The sequence below is a fragment of the Lepus europaeus genome, chromosome 1 (genome assembly GCF_033115175.1).
Source record: "Lepus europaeus isolate LE1 chromosome 1, mLepTim1.pri, whole genome shotgun sequence".
Lineage (NCBI taxonomy): Eukaryota > Metazoa > Chordata > Mammalia > Lagomorpha > Leporidae > Lepus > Lepus europaeus.
This window is the reverse complement of record NC_084827.1, coordinates 55,245,092-55,270,397: the sequence shown is the minus strand read 5'-3', so window position 1 is coordinate 55,270,397 and position 25,306 is coordinate 55,245,092. Positions and strand designations below refer to the sequence as shown.

Below are 25,306 nucleotides of genomic sequence, written 5' to 3'. Positions count from 1 at the left end.
TAGGCTAACCTAGACTGGAAGATACTGTGTAACTAATCATAAGAAGAGAAGAAACCTTCCTACCTAAAGTTTAATGACTTCTCTTTGTTACAGAATGTTATCAAAAATATGCTAAAAAATTTAAGAATGACTTTTAAAAATTAATGAAAATTATATTTGTACAAAATGAGAAATACAGACTTAAGATTTTAAAATGAACAATAATCTTACCACCCTGAGATAACTAGCTACCGAAAGTTCTCTATGTCCAAGCTAAATCTGCTATATGAACCAACACCCATGGCAGGCCTCTGTGTTAGTCACTGGCTAAGCCTTAACACAATACTAACAAGAATATCCTCAAAACTGTGAGTAAAATAAAAAAAGGCAAAGAAATCATAAAGGTCTTAAATGACCACTCATGGGGCCAGTATTGTAGTGCAGGGAGTTAATCTGCTCCTGGAACACTGGCATCCCATATGGACACCGGTTCAAGTCCCGGCTGTTCCACTTCCAGTCCAGCTTCCTGCTTATGTGCCTGTACAAGCAGTGGAAGATGGTCCAAGTCCTTGGGTCCCTGCCACCCACATGGGAGACCCAGATGGAGTTCTAGGCTTGTGACTTGGGCCTGACCCAGCCCTGCCCTGTCTGTTGTGTCTATTTGGGGAGTAAACCAGGAGATGGAAGCGCACTCTCTCTCTCTAACTCTGCCTTTCAAATAAATAAAGTAAATCTTACAAAAAAAATTTATCGAAAAAAATACATATTATGAAAAAACTATGAATGAATTACACAATCTTTTTACACCAAAATGATCTTTTTAAAAAATGAATTTAAAAGATTTATTTATTTGAAAGGCAGAGTTACAGAGAGGCAGAGGCAGAGAGAGAGGTTTTCCATCTGCTGGTTCACCCCCCAAATGGCCCCAATGGCTGGGGCTGGGCCAGGCCGAAGCCAGGAGCTTCTGGGTCTCCCACATGGGTGAAAGGGCCCAAGGATTTGGACCATCTTCCTCTGCTTTCCCAGGCCATACGCAGAGAACTGGATCAGAAGAGGAGCAGCTGGGACCTGAACTGGTGCCGATATGGGATGCCAAAACTTGCAAGGTGGCGGCTTTACCTGCTACACCAAGGTGCCAGTCCCTGAGCTTATCTTTTAATTCAGCTTTTCCATGAACTTTTTGAGGTATGTGTATGTTATTTTTCCTATCTCATACCAGGAGTGTTCATTTCAAAGCCAAAGTTTATCAGTCATTATATCCAGTTATATGTGTTACAAAGTCCCATAAAGAGCATTAAGAGAGCCTGAGATTAAATCACAAGCCTTGGTTCTCAGGCTCCAGTTCTGGCTTTGCCTGCTTTCAATCATGGTCCTGTCCATAGAGTAAAAAATTACATGTGTGGTTATTTTAAAATTTGAAGGCATGGTGCACGTGCAGTGGCATAGCTGGTAAAGCTGCTGCCTGCAACACTGGCATCCTATATGGGTGCCAAATATATCCCCTTTGCTCCACTTCCAATCCAGCTCCCTATTAATGGCCTGCTTTTCCTAGGCACGGAGTGGAGCAACCAGGAGAGGAACCAGCACCCATATGGGATGTTGGCATTTCAGGCTGCAGCTTTATCCACTCATCCACAACGCTGGTTCTACTGATTAGATCTTTACTTGAATAAACTGAGTGAAAAAGAGGTAACTATTTTTTAAAGCTTTATTTATTTATTTATTTGAAAGGCAGAGTTACAAAGACAGAGAAGGAGAAGCAGAGAGAGAGAGATAGGTCTTCCATCTTCTGGTTCACTCCCCAATTTGTCGCAATGGCCACAGCTGAGCCAGTCCGAAGCCAGAAGCCAGGAGTTTCCTCCGGGTCTCCCACGTGGATGCAGGGGCCCAAGGACCTGGGCCATCTTCTACTGCTTTCCCAGGCCATAACAGAGAGCTGGATTGGAAAAGGAGCAGCTGGGACTGAAGTCCATATGGGATACCGGCACCGCAGGCGGCAGCTTTACCTGCTATGTCACAGTGCCAGCTCCGAGATAACTATTTTTTAAATAAAGATTTATTTATTTATTTATTTGAAAGGCAGTATTAGAGAAGAAAAGACAGAGAGAGAGGTTACCCATCTGCTGGTTCACTCTCCAGATGGCTGCAATGGTCAGGGCTGGACTAGGCTGAAGCCAGGAGCTTCCTCCGGGTCTCCTATGTGGGTACAGGGGCCCAAGCACTTGGGCCATCCTCTGCTGCTTTCCCAGGCACATTGGCAGGGAGCTGGATCAGAAGTGAAGCAGCCAGGACTCAAAATGGCACCCATATGGGATGCCAGCACTGCAGGTGGTTGCTTTACTCACTATGCCACAGAGATAATTATTTAATACCAATCTCACAGAAAAAACAAGGATCAAATGAGAATATCATGAACAGTTGAATGCCAACATATTGGATATTCAAATGAAACAAATTCCTACTAAAAATACAAACCACTGAAATAACTCAAGAAAAAGTAGAGAATCTGAATAGACCTATAACAGAGATTAAATTAGTATTAAAAGAAAAAAGAAAAATACTGATAAAGAAAAGCTCATGCCCAAATCGATTCACTGACGAATTCTATCAAACATTAAAAAAATTTCAAAATTTCACAAATTCCTTCAAAAAAATAGAGGAGGAAGCACTTCGCAACTAATTTTTTATGGCCAGTATTACCTTGATTGCAAAACCAGATATATCACAAGAAAATTAGAGACCAATATGCAGATGTCTTCAACAAAATATTATCCAATCAACTTCAATACCATAATCAAGTGGAATTTGTCTGAGGAATACCAAGTTCACTTAATATGTGAAAATCAACATAATATACATAAAAATAAAAGACAAAAACAAAATGCTCCTCACCACAGATACAGAAAATGAATTTGACAAAAACTCTTTTTTTTTTTTTTTTTGACAGGCAGAGTTAGACAGTGAGAGAGAGAGAGAGAGAAAGGTCTTCCTTTCCGTTGGTTCACCCTCCAATGGCCACTACGGCTGGAGCGCTGCACCGATCTGAAGCCAGGAGCCAGGTGCTTCCTCCTGGTCTCCCATGCAGGTGCAGGGCCCAAGCACTTGGGCCATCCTCCACTGCCTTCCCAGGCCACAGCAGAGAGCTGGACTGGAAGAGGAGCAACCGAGACAGAATCCAGCGCCCCAACTGGGACTAGAAACCGGGGTGCCGGCACCTCAGGCTGAGGATTAGCCAAGTGAGCCGCGGCGCCGGCCAAAATCTAACTCTTTAATGATAAAATACTCAACAATCTAGGAATAAAAGGGAACATCAGCAATTTGTTAAAGAATCTATATGAAAAACCCACAGTAAACACCATATTTAATGGTGAAAAATGGAATGCTTTCACCTAAGAAAGGATGTCCATTTTTTCCCATTCTATTCAACATTGTACTGGAGTTTATAGCTGGGGAAATTAGGCAAAACGAGATAAAAGGGATTCATGTTGGAAAGAGAAAACAAAGGAATTTCCATTTGCAGATGAATTATTTTGTTTAAAAAAGAACCAAAACTCCTCCCCCATTTATCCCTCTTTTCCAGTTCTGTTTTTGCCACTCTTCTTTAAAGCCACTCCAGTGTTAATAACCAAAAGTCAATTAGAGCTCAGCACCCATTGCTGTGGCTACTCTTCCTTGAAACCCTGTACCACTCCACTGGGATTCCTTTCTTGGTTTCCTCCTATTTCAGAGGCTTAGATATCTTATCCAAATTTCTGTCTACACTTAGTATCTAGATGATCACATGATTTTAAATACAGTCTACAAACTGATGTCTCCCAAATTTACATCTTCAGCCAGGGCCTCTCTTCCGACTCCTATATTTAACTGACTTCTTGACATTTTCATGTGACAATCTAACAGTCATTTTTCAAAAGAAAGATTTATTTATTTGAAAGTAAGAGTTACACAGAGAGGGGGAGAGACAGATTTTCCATCCACTGATTCACTCTTCAAGTGGCCCCAATGGCAAAGGCTGAGTCAGGCTGAAGCCAGGAGTCAAGAGCCTTATCTGGGTCTCCCATTTGGATGGCAGGGACCCAAACACTTGAGCCATCTTTCGTTGCTTTTACCAAGCTATTAGCAGGGAGCTGGATCTGAAATGAAGCAGCAGGGACAGAAACCGGCACCCATATGGAATGCTGGCATCACAGGCAGTGGCTTTACCAGCCATGCCACAATATCTGCACTCCTTTCCTCCAAGGTTTCTTTAAAAATGTTAACTTGGAGGGATGCTGGTGTTCTGTGATGCAGGCATCCCATATAGGCTCCAGTTTGAGTCCCTGCTGCTCCACTGCTGATCCAGCTCCCTTCTAATGAACTTGGGGAAGCAGTAGAAGATGGCCCAAGTACTTGGGCCCCTGAAACCATGGAGACTGGGAAGAAGCTCCTGGCTCCGGACCAGCCCAACCCCAGCCATTGCGGCCATCTAAGGAGTGAACCAGTGGATAGAAGATTTTTCTGTCTTTCAAATAAATAAATCTTTTTAAAAAAAAGTTAATGTGGGGCAGGTATTTGGCACAGTGGTTAACATGCAGCTCAGGATGTCCACATTCCATATCAGCATATCTGGGTTTGTTTCCTATTCCAGCTTTCTGCTAATGCACACCCTGGGATGCAGCATGATGGCTCAATTACTTGGGTCCTTGCCACCCACATGGGAGACCCAGACAAAGTTCTAGTCTCCTGGATTTAGCCTTGGCTGTAGGTATTTGGGGAGTGAACAAGTCGATGGAAGATCTCTCTCTCTTTCAAACAAAATATAGAAGTCATATTATGTACTCACCTGTTTGAAATCTTCCAGTGGTTTCCTATCAGTAAAAGCCAAAGCCCTCACAATGGCCTATAAGTCCATGCTACAATCTGGCATCCTGTGACGTCTTTGCTCTCATTTTTTTTACCCTGGTGTAATCTGCCTCTGTCACTCTGGCCCTCTTTGTTCTTAGAATGCAGTAGGCATCGCCATTACAGAATGGTTCCTATACCTCTCTATACCTGGAATGCCCTTTCTGCTGACAAGGCATGTTTCTTGTCCCCCCACTTCTCTTGCACCTTTGCACAAAGTTTGTTATCTCAGGGCACTCCTCTCCATTTAAACGAAAACCTCTTTTGCTACTCTAGTACTCCCACATTCCCCATGTTGCTTAATTTTTTTCCCCTGCAACATTTATCCTACTGATTTTATATTTTACTTCATTTAAAAATCTTCCTGTCGGGGCTGGCGCTGTGGCTCACTTGGCTAATCCTCTGCCTGTGGTGCTGGAATCCCATATGGGTGCCAGTTCTAGTCCTGGTTGCTCCTCTTCCAAGCCGGCTCTCTGCTGTGGCCCGGGAATGCAGTGGAGGATGGCCCAAGTGCTTGGGTGCCTGCACCCGCATGGGAGACCAGGAGGAGGCACCTGGCTCCTGGCTTCGGATCGGCGCAGCACACCGGTAGTAGCGGCCATTTGGGGGGTGAACCAATGGAAGAAAGACCTTTGTCTCTGTCTCTCTCTCTCACTGTCTAACTCTATCTGTCAAAAGAAAATTTTTTTTCCTGTCTAGGAGGTCATCGATTTTTTCCATTTTGCTAAGTATTTAGGACTTAGTTGATACACAACTTTTTAAAAAAATATTTATTTTTTTATTTGAAAGGCAGAGTTAGAGGGAGATATATCTTCCATCCACTGGTTCACTCCCCAAATGGCCAGGGTTGTGTCAGGCAGAAGCCAGGATCCAGGAGCTTCATCTGGGTTTCCCACCTGGGTATAGAGGCCCAAGCACTTGGGCCATCCTCTGCTCCTTTCCCAGGCAAATTAGCTGGGAGTTGGGTCAGAAGTGGAGCAGCCAGGACTTGAACTGGCGCCCATATGGGATACCAGTGCTGCAGGTGGTAGCTTAACTGATGTATCACTGCGGTGACCCTGGTACACATACTTTTGAGTGAATTCATACTGCTTATAACACTTATTATATTCTCTCCCTCTTTAACTGGCACTACCTTCATGGGATTTGGCCATGCATTCCCTGAGAAAGATGATACTGAACAGAAACATGGTTCATTTATCAGGGCTTTGTTATCTATCTCTCCAAGGGAGAGCAAATCAGAGTGGGAATTCTGGATGCCCAGGGTCCACTCAATGCCTTGATACCAGTCAGTCATGTGATACCCTGAGAGTAATTTCTCCATTTCCTCATCTGCCAAATGGGTGTCATACAGTATTTTGGCAAATACAAAATGAAAGATGAAGTGTTGAGGAGGAAAGGCTCTGTCTTATTAATCTCTCTATTACATACAAAGATTCCCATTGGCCATGTTCTATTTGTTAAAGGCAATGAGCATACCTGTAACTAAACTGCAGTGTTCTTTTCGGGAAGATGCAGTTTTGCGTGTTGAGCATTTATACGTGCTAGCAATGGTGGGTTTTGATGTCAGCCTATTCTCCTGAGAAAAGTCACTTTCACATGAAAATTTTCTTTCAATATCCTTGTCCAAACCAATGAACTGTCAATGCTCATGGGTGTCTAGTACCCATGGTAGTTTTCTTTCCTAAGCATATGCCTTCTGTCAGTCCAGAACCTTGATTTTCTCACCCCACAAAATGTCGAAGGGGCAGGTAGCGATTGGCTCACAATGACACATCAATGATTTATATAAAGCAGTAGCATGTCTGGCTTATCTAAAAAGGCTTTATAAAAACGGAGTACATATTCAGCTTCCAGAGCCCAGGGGAGACGAACAAGCCTAGCCAAGGGCCTGATACCATGTAGCAAGTACGGATTTCCCTCCCTCGTTGTGTCAAACTCTTTCCCATGAACGGGAATTTGTATCCCATGTTCACAGCAGTATTATGCACATTAAAAAGGCGGAGGTAAGCCAGAAGAAAGGTATTTGTATAAAGCATTCAGCCTTAGAAAAGAGAATTCTGACACGTGCAGGAACGTGGATAAACGTCAAGGATGCTACGCTGCGTGAAATAAGCCAGTCACAAGATCAGTACCCTTTTTAGGGGATACCCATGGTCCAATTCACTGACAGAGAGCAGAATGGTGGCGAATGAGGGGTTGTTTAATGAGTGGTTTGTTTTGCAAGCTGGAAAGGATTCTGGAGACTGGATGCACAACAACATTAAGTGTTCTTAACTCTACACCCTAAGGGGTTCACACGGCCAGTTTTACGTTATGGGTATACAACAATCTTCTTCATTCCTACCTACCAAACTTTACTCTCCCCCAACATTTCCCGCCCCTCGCCCTGATTTCGGTTACACTGCTGTCTTCCACAGGAGACCATCCACTCGCACTTGGACTTTCGCCCCGGGGTCTTCTTCCCCAGAAAGCTTTTCATCGCCACCCAGGGATTTTCAAAAAGTTGCTTGTTCTTCTGTCCCAAAGATGTTACCTTTCCCAGGACTGGCTGTCACCCCTACTCTTTCAAACCGCCAGCACTCCTTCCCCGGGCTCCACAGAAAGGCCGACCCCACAACCCCTCCCCAGAGCCGCCCCCTCCGGCTGCACGGAGCGCGGCCCGAGGGCACCCCCGGGAAAGCTCTGAAAGTGACGTTCAGGAGGCGGCGTACCATTTCAACACAACAGCTTCCATACCCAATTAGCGGCCGGCGTGGGGCCCAACACGGCCGAACACTGGGTCTTCAGCGGCCTAGAAGGCAGCCCCACGATTCGCGCCCTCCACACTCACAAGTCAGCCCAAAGCGACGTGCCCACGGCTCTCGCCGGGCGACTCGAGGCTCTCACGGCCTCCACGGGCGCAGATGCGCTCCCAAAGGGCCAAGAACCGTTGAAGACTGCGGCTTCCGGCCCCACCACCCGCTACGGCAAGGCGCAGGGCACACTTTCTGTCATCGGGGGTGTTCGCGGAGGAAGGGGGCGGTGCGCGCGTAACCCAGAAGTGAAAGCCCTGTTTCCTTCAGGTATTAGACCCCCGACCAAAGGAAGTTCAGGCGGGAGGACTCTGGCTTGGGCCGTCATAACCCTGCTTTCTGGCGCCGTGCTGCCGCGGCCGTGTCCAGCGGCCTAACCTCAGACTGCCTGGGCACGCTTTCCTTGAAGAAGCTTTGTCCTACGGGTCCCCGTCAGGGTCAACCCACGCTCTCTGTGGGAGCGAAAGCTCCTAGGGCCCTCGCTTCGAGAGGTCCACGCCTCCAGGCGGGCGCCTGCGCGGGCTGTTACCATAGAGAGACAGCTACCTCTCTGGGCTCGGTGTACACTCTATGGTCCAGCCGGCGCGGTGGCGCTGAAGAGCGGGGAGACTGCATTGCGCAGGCGCCGTCGCCTTCTCTCGCCCTTTTTTTTTTTTTTTTTTTTTTTTAATCCCCGCACCAAGCGCTTAACCTCATTGGGGTGGAGGAGAAGGCGGCGGTTGTGTGACCCGCAGCGACAACAGTAGCGAATAATAGGGCTGTAAGTACCGGGGTAAGGCGAGGGGCTTCAGACCCCAGCCCAAACGAGGTCCCAGCCCCTCCGCGCAGCGGCGGGCGCCGGGCCCAGGTCGGGGCGAGGTCCGGGGCTGTCATCCGCGCCCGGTGCACTTGGGGGGAGGGGGCGGCCCTTCGCTGGCAGCTGGGCGGGGAGCGCACTGCCCGGGCTGTGGGTCTCCGCTCCCAGGCCGCTTTGCCGGCGGGGGTCGGCTGGAAGGTCGACTGTGGGGTCGGCCGGGCTTTGTGTGCCCCTCTCTGGACCCCGCCCCGGGCCCCTCCTGACCAGAGCGTCCCCGGCCCTGTGCGAGAAGCCAGCCCAGCCGGGTCGCGTCTGAAAGGAGCCGGGGCTGGCGAGGGGAGGGGGCTCGGCTGAGGAGCCCGTAGCAACTAGTCGCAGGCGAGTGATGGGTGTGGAGAGAGCGGCCGGGGGCCGGGGGCCGGGGGCCGGGGGCAGCGGCCGGGGCGCCCAGCCGGGCCGAACAAAAGCCGAGCGCGCGGCGCGGCGCGGGGCGGGCGGGACGTGGGGGTCCCCGGTCCCTCGGGCCTGCGGAAGCTGCGAAAGCGGACAAGTGCTGAGTTAAGCCGTGCAGCCTCCTCAACTTGCCTTTGTTGTTCTCTGGTATTGGCAGAGACGCTCTGACGGAGAGGAGTGTGTGATCCTGCACGGTAGCCTGGTTGGGTACAATGGAGCTAATCGAATTTTGCTTTCCATTTTCTCAGCTGCTCGGATGAGTATGGGGTTTTCCAGAGGCTAACTTATTACATAATTTTTTAAAAAATTAGTTACTGTTTGTCTAAAAAAATTAGGTGGAGGCTTAAAGCATACTGTGCTGCATCTGGGTGAATTTCTTGTAGCGGGGTTCGTTTATTAAATACCATACATAGGACCCGTGAGCTCTGGTAGCAGGATACTTTAATTTGTAGATGTGGCAACAAGAGCTTCGGGTTGCAGAAGAGTCGGTCAGGGCGAGGAATAGCTGCACGGTACCGCATACCTTGCACCCTGTTTGGGAGCCACAGTCCTGGATCAACCCTGGCTTCAGAAGTTATTACTATTCTTATTTGTGACATTTACTCGTCCGAGGGATCCTGTCGGGACAGTGGGCTCCCTTTGCTCATCAAGGGAGTAAGAGAATAGTAACATTGAAGCGGAGAGCCTATAGATAAGAAAAAAAATAACACAATGCCCCAGAGTGCTAAATATTATTAAGCGTCTGTATTTGCTAAACAAAGATTCAAGTTTTGATGAGCTGTTCTCTTATTTATCCTGGTAACATTGTGTAATTGCACCTTTTTAGCAGTTGTTACTCAAATCTCAGCCTCTAGAATTCATTGTTTATTATGGGCTTATGTGTAACAGTGTTTTAGGTTTTGAAAGTTTTTATTTTTATACAGTAGTTTTTGGATTTCGCTTTGCTTTTTAATTCTTCCAACTAAGGTTAATCAGAGTCAGACTGCTTTGAAGAGGTGGACTTCCTACTTTATCTCCACGTTGCAAGCACATAAAAGGCCTTTGCCAGTTCACACCAGGAATTTGTGTAGAACTGAATAATTGCATTCTCCTTTTGTGTCAGACTTTTGGATTAACCTATGTATTGCAACTTCATTCATATAAAAGAGAGGTAAGCTTTTGTACTGATAGCAATCAAAACTGACGCTTCAGTGACTACTGTGATAGAATCTCTTTAAGTGTGGTTTAGATGATGGGAACTTGCTTTTTGGAGAACAAGATTTCAGATACTTAAAATAGTTTGAATGAACATTAAGAAATGATTGGTCAGAAAATTATGTTTTTTGTTCAAATGTGTTATATTTTGTTCACTCATTTTGGATTTAGTTTTTTTTTTTTTAACTTCAGGCTTTCGATAATTCTGTTTTCTTTAGTTTGTTAGTGTCATGATTTATAGGTTGGGTGATGTAGTTTCCTGGACTAGAGAATTAAATTTATTATGTGTTTGTATTCTTAACCATTCTACTTAAAATTGTACTTTAAAAATTGTATTTTATTTATTTGAAAGATAGAGTTATGGAAAGAGAGGGGGAGAGGTAGAGAGGGAGGTCTTCCAAACACTGGTTCACTCCCCAAATGACCACAACAGCTGGGAGTGGGCCAGGCTGAAACCAGGAGCTGGGAGTTCCTCCTGGCCCAAGCACTTGGACCATCCTCCACTGCTTTCTTGGGCACATTAGCAGGGAGCTGGATCTGAAGTGGAACAGCCAGAACTCAAACCAGTGCCTGTATGGGAGACTTTAACCTGCTGCACTGCAGTGCCAGCCTCAAGATTGTACTTTTTAGATTCTAATACTATACATTTTGTAGCACTGTTGGTAAATACAGTCATTTAGGAGATTATAAATACTAGGCCCAGAGCTGAGTTATTAAAACTGTCACTTTTCATTGCTGCAAGTCTGGTTGTCAAATTAAATAGCGGAAATAGTAGACAGTAGTAAAACATAACAAATGTTTAAAAAACAGGATCATTTGGAAGATTTTTCAAAAGAATGAGAAGGATTTATTAGTCTTGAAGACTAAAACAAGAAAAAAAATCATCAATGATACAGTTTTTGGTTTACCAGATGCGATTTCTAAACATGAACTATCCATTCTTTACCCAGTGCCTCCAGGGCCATTGTTCATGAAGTCTGTATATATGTGTGCTACTCAGTGACTTCCGAAGCACTAGAATTTACTGATTGCTTCTGGTTGATTCTTTACCATCCCAGGCTTTCCTGCCCATTTTTTTGTTTTGTTTTTAAAGAGTTACTTATTTTTATTTGTTTTTATTTGAAAGGCAGAGTTACAGAGAGAGAGAAAAAGAGATCTTCCATGTGCTGGTTCATTCCCCAAATGGCTGCAATGGCTGTAGCTGGACCCATGCACAGCCAGGAGCCAGGAGCTGCTTCTGGATCTCCCATGTGGTTTCAGGAGCCCAAGCACTTGGGCCATCTTCTGCTGCTTTTCCAGGCACAGTAGCAGGGAGCTGGATCAAAAGTAGAGCAGCCAGAGTGTAGCTTTACCTGCTAAGCCACAGTACCAGCCCCCTTGCCAGTTTTATGTTTATAGTATTACTGCCACACTGTAGCAGCCCCCTGGATCCCTAAAGATCTAGCTGTAGTGTGCTCAAGGTTAGCATTTCTTCCATAACATCCTTGTACTTTTTTTTTTTTTAATATTTATTTATTTATTTGAAATTTAAAGTTACAGAGAGGGAGAGGCAGAGGCAGAGGCAGAGAGAAGTCGATTGGTTCACTCCCCAAGTGGCTGCAGCAGGCAGGGCTGGGCCAATCTGAAGCTGGGAGCCAGGAGCTTAATCCAGGTCTCCAAAGTGGGTGCAGGGTCCCAAGCACATCTTCCACTGCTTTCCCAGGCCATTAGCAGGCAGCTGAATTAGAAGTGGAGCAGTCAAGACTTGAACCTGCCCCCATGTGGGATGCCAGCACTGCAGACAGTAGTTTAACGCGCTATGCCACAGCACCGGCCCCGTAACAACTTTAACTACTGTCTTGTTTCCTTCCTGGATGTGTTCTTACTCCTCGCTGTTTCCTATTGTATGCATCATCTTCCTCCTTGCTCAGATTCACTGCTGTGCATTTATTTTTCTTCAGATCCTTGAGGGCACAGAGAGTTTTGTGGAGCACCTTGTGGTTTCCTCTCTTGCTTCCTGAGGCTCTTCAAGGCCAGAGTCCAACCTCCTGCTCATGTCTACTACATTCTGGGCATCAGCTTTGGACTGCAGGATGCTTCTCTTTTCCTGGACGGGTCTTGGTTGCCAGCAGTGTTTTTAGACTGTACCAGAGTCTGGCCCTCCCCTTTTGCCTACTGACCTTAGTTACACTTCTCGAAACAATGTGAATTACATCTTTCTCTCATTGTTAGCTCTTCATATTTCCCAGGATGGTGAGTGGACCATCTCTAGATTGATTGGTTAATTTTTTTTTTACTAAACTCTTTCTCCACTTAGGCACCAGGTACCAAGAGGGTACAGTTAAGTTAATGGTCCCCACATTTCAGGGGCTCACAACCTATCAGGGGAGACAATGGTGACATGAATTGATGCTGGTTATACTTGATGTATGGGGACAGCTGTATATCTTCTGTCCCCTTTTGGTTTAATATGGGCTCACCAGGCTTTCTTCAGGCAGCTCTTGTCTTTGTATTGTCCTTTAATTGCACTGTCTGGAATAAAGCAGAAAACTCTGATATGCCTTGAACAGAGTATTAAGCCCCTTTTTGTGTTTTGGTTATGAAACTGTATCAGTGACTTTCAAACTTTGGAGTTTTGGTTCAGTCACTTGCTAGTCTTGTGACTTAGGGTCAATTAAATAATCTCCTCATTGTTTAATGTTTTCATCTATAAAATAAGGGTGAAGAAGAGGGTGGTGTTGTAAGTATTTAATGAGATATAAAGGAGTGTTTTTATGAGAATAATAGCCAGATTTAAAAAATAAGAATGAGTCTTCCAAGCACTTTTACAGTTAGAAACTTCATTACTCCCTTTGAATTTTGTGAGGTAGGCAGGGAGCTAAACATCACTATCCTGTGAGTTTGCATGGGAGGGACCGAGGCTTGCAAGTGAAAATTCATTCCTGACAGAGCTGGAGGAGAACTGGACCTGATGTTCTATTCACATGAACCACACTGTCTTCACTACATAATTTTGTTGGCTTGTATTGAAGTTATAGTTCATTAAGTCTCCTGATCTTTTTTTTTTTTTTTTAATGTGAATAGCTGCCTAACCAGATTTCCTCCTTTTCTTTAGCACATATATGCTTGCTTTAAAAAACAAAAATAAATTCAAGGCTTTATCTTTATATGTGACTCTTAAGATTTACCTTTTGTGGGAAGAAATATCTAGAGTTGGTCTTGTAGCCATGTGTTAGCATCTACATTTGGGTGAATTTTTGTTCAGGATCACTGTGGTCAGTGGATACACTTCCCATCTGTCTGTGACTGTCGTCCAGTTAGCTGTCCACATAGAATTGGATACATTTGTTTATAGTCTTGGCATTGTAATTTAGCAATAGTACAGAAAGTTGAGAGACCAGACAGGGAAAATCCACATTTAAAGTATCTCAGCATAAGCTGCTATTTCCTCATGTGTCACCTTTTGAGACTGTTGTGTGTCCATGCTTTTCAGCAAATACTTTTGGGTCTTGCGTGTTTTATGAGTATGAGTAGTGCCTTTAAAATTACATAGTGTACATAATTTTGATTTTTAATAGTTTTTGAATTGGCAAATTTTGACAAACTGGGATCCTTGGCATGTTTTTCTGATATTACATGTAATACAATAGTCACCATTTGTGTGTGTGTTGCTTGTGATAAATTAGGTGAAGTGGTATTATTGATTTGAAGGGTGTTATCGTACTTAATGACTTCTGATACATGTTGCCTGAGTGCTGACCAAAAGTTTGTGTGCTAGTTAATAATTTCTCCAGCAACTTAAGGATGTACCAGTTTCACAAAAATTTTTACCAACTTTTGTGACTACAAGTATGTTTTTTACTACTCTAAGAGATGTAGATGGTACATTTTTTTAAAAGATTTTTAAAAATTTATTTGAAAGGCAAAATTACAGAGAGGCAGAGGGAGAGAGAGATCGTCCATCCACTGGTTCACTCCCTAAATGGCTGCAACGGACAGAGCTGGGCCAAGCCGAAGCTAGGAGCCAGGAGCTTCTTCCTAATTTCCCATGTAGGTACAGGGGCCAAAGCCTTCCACTGCTTTCCCAGGGGCATTAGCAGAGAGCTGGATCAGATGTGGAGCAGCTGGGACTTGAACTGGTTCCCATATGGGATGCGAGCTCTGCAGGTGGAGGCTTTACCTGCTACAGCACAACACTGGGCTCTATTTTTCTTTTTCATTATTTATTTTGTATTTGTTTTAAAAAAGAATAAGCAGTCACGAGGGACTTTGGTCTGTATGAAATGTATATTCTGCATCACTGAAGATCTTGCATTTTTTAAGAGGTACGGAGGGAAGTGCAGCCTTTCCTTTGTGGGACAGACTGGCCTGTTTGTCTACATCAGAATGTAATCTTACTACATTTCTCGTGCCCTGTGATCAAGTGCTTCTTTAAACAGTTGTGGGCTGAAATCAGAATGTGTGTGGGCAGGGACCTAGGTATCTTTTTTTTTTTTTTTTTTTTTTTTTGTAAACAGATTCTCTTGAGTGCTTCTGAGGCCTGTCGGAGAACAGCCTCCTGGGATTACATTCTAGCTAATTTTCTTCATAGATTGTTTCTTTCCTGTGGGTTATGAACGGGTGCTCAGATGTGCTAACAGAGGCCTGTTGTACGGAGAATGAATTGTGCAGCAGTGCCCTTCCTGATGAAGAGGAGCTGGCTCATTCTGGGAACAATAAGCCAGTCTTTCCAAGAGAAGTTGAACTGCATAAAACAGCTTCCTTCTCGAAAGTCTTCTTGTGGTGGCAGTGTTTTATTTAAGTGCTGGTAAGTCGTGGAGTTCTGACCCAAGCCATGTCCTGCTCAGCCTTTGATTGTGCAAGGTTGGCACATAGACCTGTCCTCACATTAGCAATGGCCATCATAGATTCAACACCTACCACATGCCAGGCACTGGGCTGAGTGCTACGGATCTTTTGCCAGTTTTTATGGCAAGGTATATAGGCAGGTGCTATTTTCATTTTACGATGAGAGGAAGCTGAGGCTTTGGGAAGTTGAATAATTGTCCATGATCACACAACTGTACAGAAGCAATGTTTGGCTCTCAGATTATTCAGCTTCCTTTCCATCCCCACTCCCAACCCCAACCCCTCCCCCCACCCTCAGGTCAGGCTGTCCCTCCTTTAGGAAAGGTCATCGAGCTGCCTTGGAGAAGGTCTGCTCCCACCCTCCAGCCAGATCTGGAGACTGCACCAGGCAGAGGGATGCAGAGCTGCAGGCTTCCCACTCAGCTTTCCAAGAGGCCTAGATCATCTACTGCACAGCTCCTTTTAGGTTTGAGTCCCTAATAAGAAGTAGACCCTTGTACAGTCTGTATCACTGAAGACCCCATGTAGCACTTTTTTCTTTCTTTCTTTCTTTTTTTTTTTTTTTGACAGGCAGAGTGGACAGTAAGAGAGAGAGAGACAGAGAGAAAGGTCTTCCTTTGCCGTTGGTTCACCCTCCAATGGCTGCTGTGGTTGGTGCGCTGCGGCCGGCGCACCGCGCTGATCCGATGGCAGGAGTCAGGTGCTTCTCCTGGTCTCCCATGGGGTGCAGGGCCCAAGCACTTGAGCCATCCTCTACTGCACTCCCTGGCCATAGCAGAGAGCTGGCCTGGAAGAGGGGCATCCAGGACAGAATCCGGTGCCCCGACCGGGACTAGAACCCGGTGTGCTGGCGCCGCAAGGCGGAGGATTAGCCTAGTGAGCCGCGGCGCCGGCCTGCACTTTTTTCTTTCTAATTTAATTTTTATTGTGGTGAAGTATGTACAACAAAATGTGCCATTTTAGTTGTTTTTAAGTGCACAATTGATGACATTAATACATTCACACTGTTGTGCTGCCATCACCACAGTCAACTTCTAGATCTTTTTCCATCATCCCAAGCAGAAACTTTATAACTGTTAAGCAATAATTCTGCATTCCTCCACCCTCCTAGAATCTGGTGACCTCTGAAACCTCTAAGTTAATTTCTGTCTCTGTGGTTATGCCTATTTGGTTAGTTCAAGTGTTTATCCTTTTGTGACTGGCTTATTTTACTTAATATAATATTTTCAAGGTTCATTTGTGTAGCATATGTCAGTTATTCCTTGCTGAATAATATGTATTTTTTAAATATTTATTTGAGAGAGAGAGGTTAATTCCATCTACTGGTTCATTCCCCAAATGGCTGCAACAGCCAGGAGCCAGGAGCTTCATCTGGGTCTCCCATATGGGTACAGGGGCCCAAATACTTGGGCCATTTTCTGCTGCTTTCTCAAGCACATTACCAGGGAGCTAGATTGGAAGTGGAGCAGCTGGGATTTGAACCAGTGCCCACATGGGATGCTGGCGCTGTAGACAGCAGCTTAACTGGCTGTGCCATAGCACTGGCCCCTGTAAAATATTCTACTGTATAAATACCCCATTTTGATTATTAATCTGTTGATGGAGTTTTGATTGTTTCCACTTTTTGGCTATTGTGAATAATGATGGCATGGACATTAGTGTACTATGTTCATGTATCTGTTTGAGTCTCTGTTTTCAGTTCTTTTGCTTATATATCTTGGAGTAGAATTGCTGTAATAGTGATTCTGTGTTTAACTTTTTGGAGCAGTTTTCTTCCCCAGTGGTTGCACGAATCCTACTAGCAGTGTATAAAGGTTTCAGTTTCTCCATATTCTTGATCTTCCATCTCCTGTTTAATTCCCCCAAATACCTGCAACTGCTAGAACCTGGAACTCAACTCAGATCCCCCATGGGGGTGTGAGGGAACGGCAGTGCTCATTAGCAGGAAGCTGGAATTGGAAGTAGAACTGGAACTTGAACCCAAGCAGTCTTACAGGATGTGGACATCTCAAACAGCATCTTAACTACTTTAGATGCACAAGTTTTCAATTTTAACGAAATCGAGTATATCCATTTTTTTGTTGTTGTTGTTGCTGTGCTGTTGGTATTATATCTTGGATTGTTGACAAATTCAAGGTAATGAAGATCTGCCCCTCCTAAAATTTTATAATCTGAGCTCTCACATTGAAGGCCTTTATCTGTTTTGAGTTAATTTGTGTGCATGATGTGATGTGGCGAGGGTGGGCTGGGTCATATTCACTCTTTTTGAAAACTGATACAATTTTTTTTAAAGACTTATTTATTTATTTGAAAGGCAGAATTACAGAGAGGTAGAGGCAGAAAGAGAGAAAGAGAAAGATCAGTCTTCCATCCACTAGTTCATAGCCCAAATGGCCACAACAGCTGGAGCTGTGCCGATCTGAAGCCAGGAACGAGGAGCTTCTTCCGGGTCTCCCATGTGGATGCAGGGACCCAAGGACTTGGGCCATCTTCTACTGCTTCTCAGGCCATAGCGGAGAGCTGGATTAGAACTAGAGCAGCTGGAACTCGTGCCTATATGAGATGCCGGCACCACATTACCTGTTATGCCACAGCGCTGGCACCTATAAACGTTTTAGTTAGTTATTTCCTATATAACTCAGTGGCATTTATATTTTGCTTTGATTTTTCGACTTCACTGCTTAACCCCTTCAACCTCTGTTCTCCCACTTTCTTTCCTTCAAACAGGACACATGGATGTTTTGCAGTTACCAAAGAGTTCCTCTTCTAATTTTGTATAGTTACTTAAATTTTAAGTAGTTTGTGTTGAAAAGTAGATTATAGGGGCCTGGCACTGTGGCACAGCAGGTTAATCCTGTGCCTGCGACATCCACATCCTAAATGGGTGTTTGTTCTAGTCCCTGCTGCTCCTCTTCCCATCCAGCTCTCTGCTATGGCCTACGAAAGCAGTAGAAGATGGCCCAAGTCCCTGGGCCCCTGCACTTGCATAGGAGACCTGGAAGAAGCTCTTGGCTCCTGGCTACAGATTGTCTCAGCTCCAGCCATTGTGTCCATTTGGGGAGTGAAGCAGTGGATAGAAGACCTTTCTCTCTTCTCTCCCTCTCACTGTCTGCAACTCTACCTCTCAAATACATAAATAAACAAAGTAAAAAAAAAAAACAAACCAGAAAAGTAGATTATAAAAGTAGGTCAGGGTATGAGGAAGGTATATGTCACATTGCTTTGTTTTCCAGTTTCCTCTCTCTTGTGGAAAGAACATTATGCTGATGATGTGCTTCATCTTTATTGTCTGAATTGTGAAGCTAAACATGCATCTTTGGGGGGAGTTCCCAGAAGTCCTCCTTAATAGACTATTGATCAGTGTATTCCAAAGTTCCTCAAGGTTTTTTACTCTTGTCCTTTTAAATCACTTTCCCATACGTAGGGATTGATACTAGTGTCTTCTTGTTCTTTCAAATGCCTTAGGAGTGTGTGTGTGTGTGTGTAAGAGAGAGAAAGAGAGAGAGAGAGACAGACAGACAGACATGTATGGTGTTTGGATAAACCTCAGTTGGGTGAAATTATATAGGTTAACTTACGGATGTCTGAAAAATTTTTTAACTCACTATTTAAAATTCTAGTGACTGATTTTTAAATTGAAGAATTTACTTATTTTAGGGGTGATTTTGAATGTCTAGCCCTTTTTCATTGTTGACAAATGGTTTTGGTTTCAAAAATTATTTTAAATTTGTGCAGTGATAAATAACATTAGAAAATTCTTTGGTCTTGAAATTCCTAGTTAGTTAGTGAAGAAGTGTCTGATTTTTCCTCTGGGTTCCCTGTCACACTGTTAAGTGTTAGGCAGTGTCTAATGTTGCTTATCCCAGGCTATCAGACTTCCCTTGGGAGCTCATTGGTATTCTACAATCTGGGAAGAGAGGGCTTAGCTTGAAGAGAAGAGTAGGCCTTTAGTGTTTTGTTTTCCAGGAGATTTTGACTCCTAAGTAGGTGTTTCTTGGTATCTTGACATGTAAACACTTTTATTATCTGAGACACTGTTTATTTATGTTTTATTTGTATTAGAAGATCCTTATTATTAATAATGGAAAAAAGAAAGGAATTTTTTCTTTTATTTTCTAGTTCTGAGCAACGTAACCATATCAGAAAGGTCAGAACATGTGCAGTGTTTCATATGCTTGCAAAATAATTGTCAGCCAGTGAAGTAATTCAACCAGAACTCAACTCTCTTCATAAGAATAATGGTTTATGATAGGGAGAGTTAGAAGAAGGGATTGTATTTTCTTGAACTTCCTCTGTTCCTTCTTTCACTACTTCCATCCTTTAGGAAGAAATTGTTATATATCTGAATCTATAGCTGTTGCTATTTTGTGTATATAGTTTGTTAGAAAAGTTTGATAAAGAAGTGCTCCCCCCCCCCCCCCCCCCATTAATGTATTGCCCGCCAGGCATGGGCAATTCAGGCCATTCTGAGGAGGGTGGCCGTTTAAGAAGAAACTCAGTGTGAGCTGATCTGGGCCTCCTGTTGCTGATTGAGCTTACATATTGGCAGTCATTGGCATGCCAGGCAGATTTCCTATGGCCTGTGACTGCATCTTTAAAGTAAGCAGAAGATGCTTTCCATTCTGTCATTCTTTTCAGAACTTGGAGTAGGTTTCTGATATTGATAAAGGAGCACTTGCTTGGACAAAGTCACAATTTTAGCTGAATCATACAGTAATGATTTTATGAAATCATGAAAGAATGACTAAGCGCTGGAAGATCAGGAACATCTATCTCAGTGTAATAATTTGGTTACTAGACTTCTTTTAGGGTGGGATAGGTGTATTGGAGAGGACACAGAAAGTATATACATAGGTGTTAATGGGAAAGGAGCATAAAATGAGAGAACCTTTAGTAAAAACTGCTGCTATTAAATGGAGTTATTCTAGGGTATACCCTATGTAATTTAGAGATTGAGCAGATTGTATAACTTGAGCAGAATCTTCAACATATTTTTCTGTCATGCCTGAGGGCAGAGACAAAGGCTCTCAGATCATTCCCATAGAGCCCTGTACCTGAGAGGGAAGGCAGACAAGTAAGGAGATGGCTGTGATTCCATGAAGTAGGTGTGCCAGTATGGGAAGACTGTGGAGGCAAGGGCTCCTACTTGGGGGGCTGGAGAAATGAATTTGCCCCTTATTGTTTTCAGCTAAAGGATGGGAGGCTGCAACCAGGTTCATATTCTTCTGGTTGGGCACTTGTTGTCTTCATTTGCGAGACAGCTGTGTTGCCTGGGGACCTTGCTTGTTGCTGTGGAATAAGGAGACCAGCTCTTGGGCATGTAAATGCCATGTTCTAATTTTGTGCAGTGGCCACAGATAAGAGCTGAGAAAGCACCCTGGCTGAGAGAAGACAGCTGTTTAAAACCACCATCTTGCAGTGAGCCCTAGATCTTGACAAAATCTGGGCTTTTGTATCTTTAGATCTTTTATCAACTGCTCAGTGATTCAGTTTTGAAATTTTGAGAAGTTTGACATTATTTTGGGATATAGGTTGCTATTACAGTTGCTTTTGGATAGCATTATTAACATATTTTTTAAAGGTTTGATGATATGCTTATTACACATATTGTTGACTATAGAAATATAGAAAAGATACCTGAGAGTATCTTTATTATGAATGAATTTAAACCTGTTACAAGTTATGTATAAGGATTCTTTTTATTTTGCTTCAATTATCTAACAGTGAGAAGTAAGACTGCTAGTTAAATGCATGAATTTTTTGTTATAAAATTCACTTTTTTAACAGGTAGTTTATATATACGTGACTTAACATTTTAACTTTTCGTCCTAGAGCCTGTCTGCTGTCCACCCAGCTCCCTTCCTGAATGCAGCATGTTATTAATTTAATTATATACGTTAAATATACATGAAAAGAATGCATAAATTGTGCTGCTGGTGGTCTGTTATAAACTACTGTACATCTTTTTTTTTTTTAATTTATTTATTTGAAAGCCAGAGAGAGAGAGAGAGAGAGAGAGAGAGAGAGATCTTATACCTACTGATTCATTCCCCAAGTGGCCACAATGGCCAGGGTTTGTCCAGGCAAAACCAGGTGCTCAGAACTCCATCTGAGTCTCTCACATGGGTGGCAGGGGTCCAAGCATTTGGGCCATCTTCCACTGCTTTCCCAGGCACATTAGTAGGGAGCTGGATCAGGAGTGGAGTGGCCAGGACTCAGACCAGCATTCTGACATGGAATGCCAGTATTGTAAGTGCTGACATAACCCACCTTATTACAAAATTAGCTCCTGTTTTATTTTTTTTCCTTTTCCTAAACTTAATAAATCTTAGAAAGTATTACTACATTAAGAACTTTTAAAAATAAATAATATGCTACTGTATAGCATGTCATAGTTTATTGAAAGCCTCTGTTAATGAGCATTTTATTGTTTTTAATCTGTGTATTTGTAAATGATGCTGCAGAGAATATACCTATAATATATTATTTAGCATGTGAATATGTGCCCAGAAGTTGACATTTTGAATTGAAGGTTATGTGCCTTAAAGTTTTGAGATATTGCCAAATCATCTGCCTTATATTTTTAATAAAATCCAGCCTGTAGTATGAGAGTCTTATAGTTAATAGATTTTGCAAAAATATAATTTCAAAATAGCATGTAGCCATGTGTTGTCATATGTCATTTTTGAATTAAAACATGGCTCAAAAGTGAATGAGTACCTGTCTTCTTCCTGTTACTTGTTTGTTTTCTATTTTTGACTTGGCAAGAATTCCCTGGCTTGGGTTAGGTGCAGGAATAAGCTTTATTTCCTTATGGGTGTTACCAGTGCTGTCTTCTGGAGATGAATATAACTGTCTCTTTCTGTGTTTTCAGTGCATTGTTGGTATAGTAGGTGACAGTTGTGGATCAGGATTAGGATTCTATTTGACTTTACAAGGAACTTTTTGGTATTTAGTGACTAGAATATAATTTAATTAGAAAAATATGATCAGATACCTTTTTAATGTTTAAAATGTCCGTTTCTTTTGGGTAGGTAATATGTCCATGTTTGTTAAAAAATTTATTTACGTATTTTAAAGATTACTTATATGAAAGTTATAGTTAGGGGGACACACACACACACACACACATCTTCCATTCACTGGTTCATTCTCCAAATGGATGGAAGTGGTTCACACCCACCACATGGGTACAGGAGCCCAAGCACTTGGACCATCTTCTGCTGCTTTTCCCAGGCTATTAGCAGGGAGCTGGATTGGAAGTGGAACAGCTGGGACTCAAACCAGTGCCCATATGGGATGCCAGGGGTCACAGGCAGAGGCTTAACCTGCTACACCACTACACTGCCTTGTCTAGGTTCAATTTTTTTTTTTTTAAGAGTATTTATTTATTTGGAAGGCAAAGTAACAGAGAGAAAGAGAGAAATAGGGAGAGAGAGAGAGAGAGAGAGAGAGAGAGATTTTCATCTGCTAGTTTGCTCCCCAAATAGCCACATTAGCCAGGGCTGGGTCAAGCTGAAGCCAGGAGCCAGGAACTCCGTCCAAGTCTCCCACATGGTTGGCAGGAACTCAGGTACTTGAACCATCATCTGCTGCTTTCCGAGGTGCATTATCAGGAAGCTGGATGGGAAGTAGAGTAGCCAGGATGTGGGATGATGGTATCGCAAATGGCACCCTAACCTGCTGCTCCACAGTGCTTGCCCCTCTAGTTTGCTTTTTTCACTAAAATGATTATAGGTATCTTTACAAATCACTAAAAACATATATTTACTATCATTCTCAGTAATTACATGGTATGCTGTTGGTTGGATAGATTGTAGTTTATTTCCCAGTTCCCTATTTTTGATTAAATAGCTGCATTGAACAACTTTATATATATATATATATATATATATATATATATATATATATTAGCATATTTGACACATTATTTCCTCAGATGAATACTTAAATTTGGACTTTTTGGATCAAAGGATGTATTTTTTTAAAGATTTATTTTATTTATTTGAAAGAGTTACAGAGAGAGGTAGAGACAGAAAGAGAGGTCCTCCATCTGCTGGTTCACTCCCTAGATGGCCACAACAGCCGGAGCCGCACCGATTCGAAGCCAGGAGCCAGGAGCCAGGAGCCTCCTCCAGGTCTCCACGCGGGTGCAGAGGCCCAAGGACATGGGTCATCCTCCACTGCTATCCCAGGACACAGCAGAGAGCTGGATCTGTAGTGGAGGAGCCGGGACTAGAACCGGTGCCCATGTGGGATGCCGGTGTTTCAGGCCAGGGCTTTAACCCACTGCGCCACAGTGCCAGCCCCAGGATATATATATATATATATATATATATATATATATATATATTTAAAGAGTTTATTTATTTGAGAGGTAGAGTTACATATAGTGAGAGGGAGAGAGAGAGAGAGAAAGGTCTTCCATCTGCTGGTTCACTCCCCAAATGATTGCAATGGCTGGAGCTGTGCTGATCTGAAGCTAGGAGCCAGAAGTTTCCTCTGGATGTCCCACATGGGTGCAGGGGCCCAAGGACTTGGGCCATCCTCTGCTGCTTTCCCAGGCCTCAGCAGAGAGCTGGATCTGTAGTGGAGCAGCCGGGGCTAGAACTGGCACCCATATAGGATGCTGGCGCTGCAGATGGAGGATTAACCTACTGCGCCACAGCGCCGTCCTGAAGGATGTATTTGAAAAATTATTTATACATGTGCCATATTGTCCTAGATACTTATGAATATAGATTCTCTTCAGCAATGTTAGGTCTTTTGCTATTTTTAAAAAAACCGCATTGATGGTGAATATGAGTAAGTTGAATGTATATGGCATACACTGAAAAAAAATAATGAGGCAGTCAGCTCAGTTTAGAAGCTAGGCATCTTTTTTTTTTTTTTTTTACTTTATTTTATTTTTTTGACAGAGTGGACAGTGAGAGAGAGAGACAGAGAAAGGTCTTCCTTTGCCGTTGGTTCACCCTCCAATGGCCGCAGCCACCGCGCTGATCCGATGGCAGGAGCCAGGTGCTTCTCCTGGTCTCCCATGGGGTGCAGGGCCCAAGCACTTGGGCCATCCTCCACTGCACTCCCTGGCCACAGCAGAGAGCTGGCCTGGAAGAGGGGCAACCGGGACAGAATCCGGCGCCCCGACCGGGACTAGAACCCGGTGTGCTGGCGCCGCAAGGCGGAGGATTAGCCTATTGAGCCACAGTGCTGGCGTGAAGCTAGGCATCTTTATGTAGTACAGTTCAGGGTTTACTAATATAGTTAAGGCACAGATAAATTTTGTATACTTTTCTTTTGGATTTTTTCCACTGAATCCATAAAAGATGTTTGTAAAACTGTCATTTTAGTGATAGCAGTATCTGGTTATAATTTATCTAAGAAATACAGCAATTTTTTTCCTGTTAAGTATAAACATAGTGAAGTACAGATTTAAAGTACTAGTAGGGGCAAGTATTTGGCCTGGTGATTAAGACAGCAGGTAAAGATGCCCATGTCCTTCACTGGGTGCTGGGTTTTCATTCCTGGTTCCATCTCCTGACTCTGGCTTCCTGCTAATGCAAACCTTGGGAAGCAAGGCTGATGGTCAAGTAGCTAGGTTCCTACCACCCATATGGGAGACCTAGGTTCAGTTCTCAGCTCCTGGCTCCAGCCAGCTCCAGATGTTGCTGCATTTGGGGAGTGAACCAATGGCTGGGAGCTCTGTTTCTCTCAAATTAAAAGAAGAAATTACTCGTTTAAGTGCGTGAAATATGGTTGAATAAGATAGGAAGCAATGTATGAAGTTCTGCTTTTAATAGTCTTTGTCTTTTGCTCATTTGATGTCCCAAATTATTTTTCCCAGAATTGTCTCTCATATAACGTTGAAAGGATTTGAAGTTAAATGTAAGAAGGCCTGATTTGTCAATGAGTAAATGAAACTCCGAAGTTCTTATTTTGGATCTTTTTTTCAGCACGCACAGGCCTTTTTATCTTTTTTATTATTTCTTTAAAAAGATTATTTATTTACTAGAAAGGTAGAGGTAGGGGGCAGGGAAAGATCAATCTTCCATCTGCTGGTTTGCTTCCCAGATGCATGGGACAGCCAGGACTGGGCCAAGCTGAATCCAGGGAGCTAGGAACCCCATCCGGCGATCTGCTACATGGCTGACAGGCTCAAGCATTTGGGCCATCATTCACTGCCTTCCAGGCACATTAGTAGGAAGCTGGATTGGAAGAGGAGTACTGGGTACTCCAACCTGTTCCTGTAATGTGGGATGTTGGCATCATAAGCAAGGAATGGAATCAAGGGAAATGGGATTGGAGGGTGGGGGTAATAAGCAAAGCTGCATTTTCATGCCAGGGCATACCTAAGTAGGAGGTTTACCCAGTGTTGGCCTTATAC

General features: G+C 43.6%; 1 protein-coding gene across 1 annotated transcript in view; it reads left to right on the top strand.

Moving 5' to 3' along the window:
* The first annotated feature begins 8,325 nt into the window (after window positions 1-8,325).
* CLASP1 (cytoplasmic linker associated protein 1) overlaps window positions 8,326-25,306 on the top strand; it is a 291,310-nt gene continuing 274,329 nt past the window's right edge. Inside the window, exon 1 of the mRNA XM_062178774.1 lies at window positions 8,326-8,415. The gene's annotated coding sequence lies outside the window, so the exon portion shown is untranslated. The remainder of the gene's footprint in view (window positions 8,416-25,306) is intronic.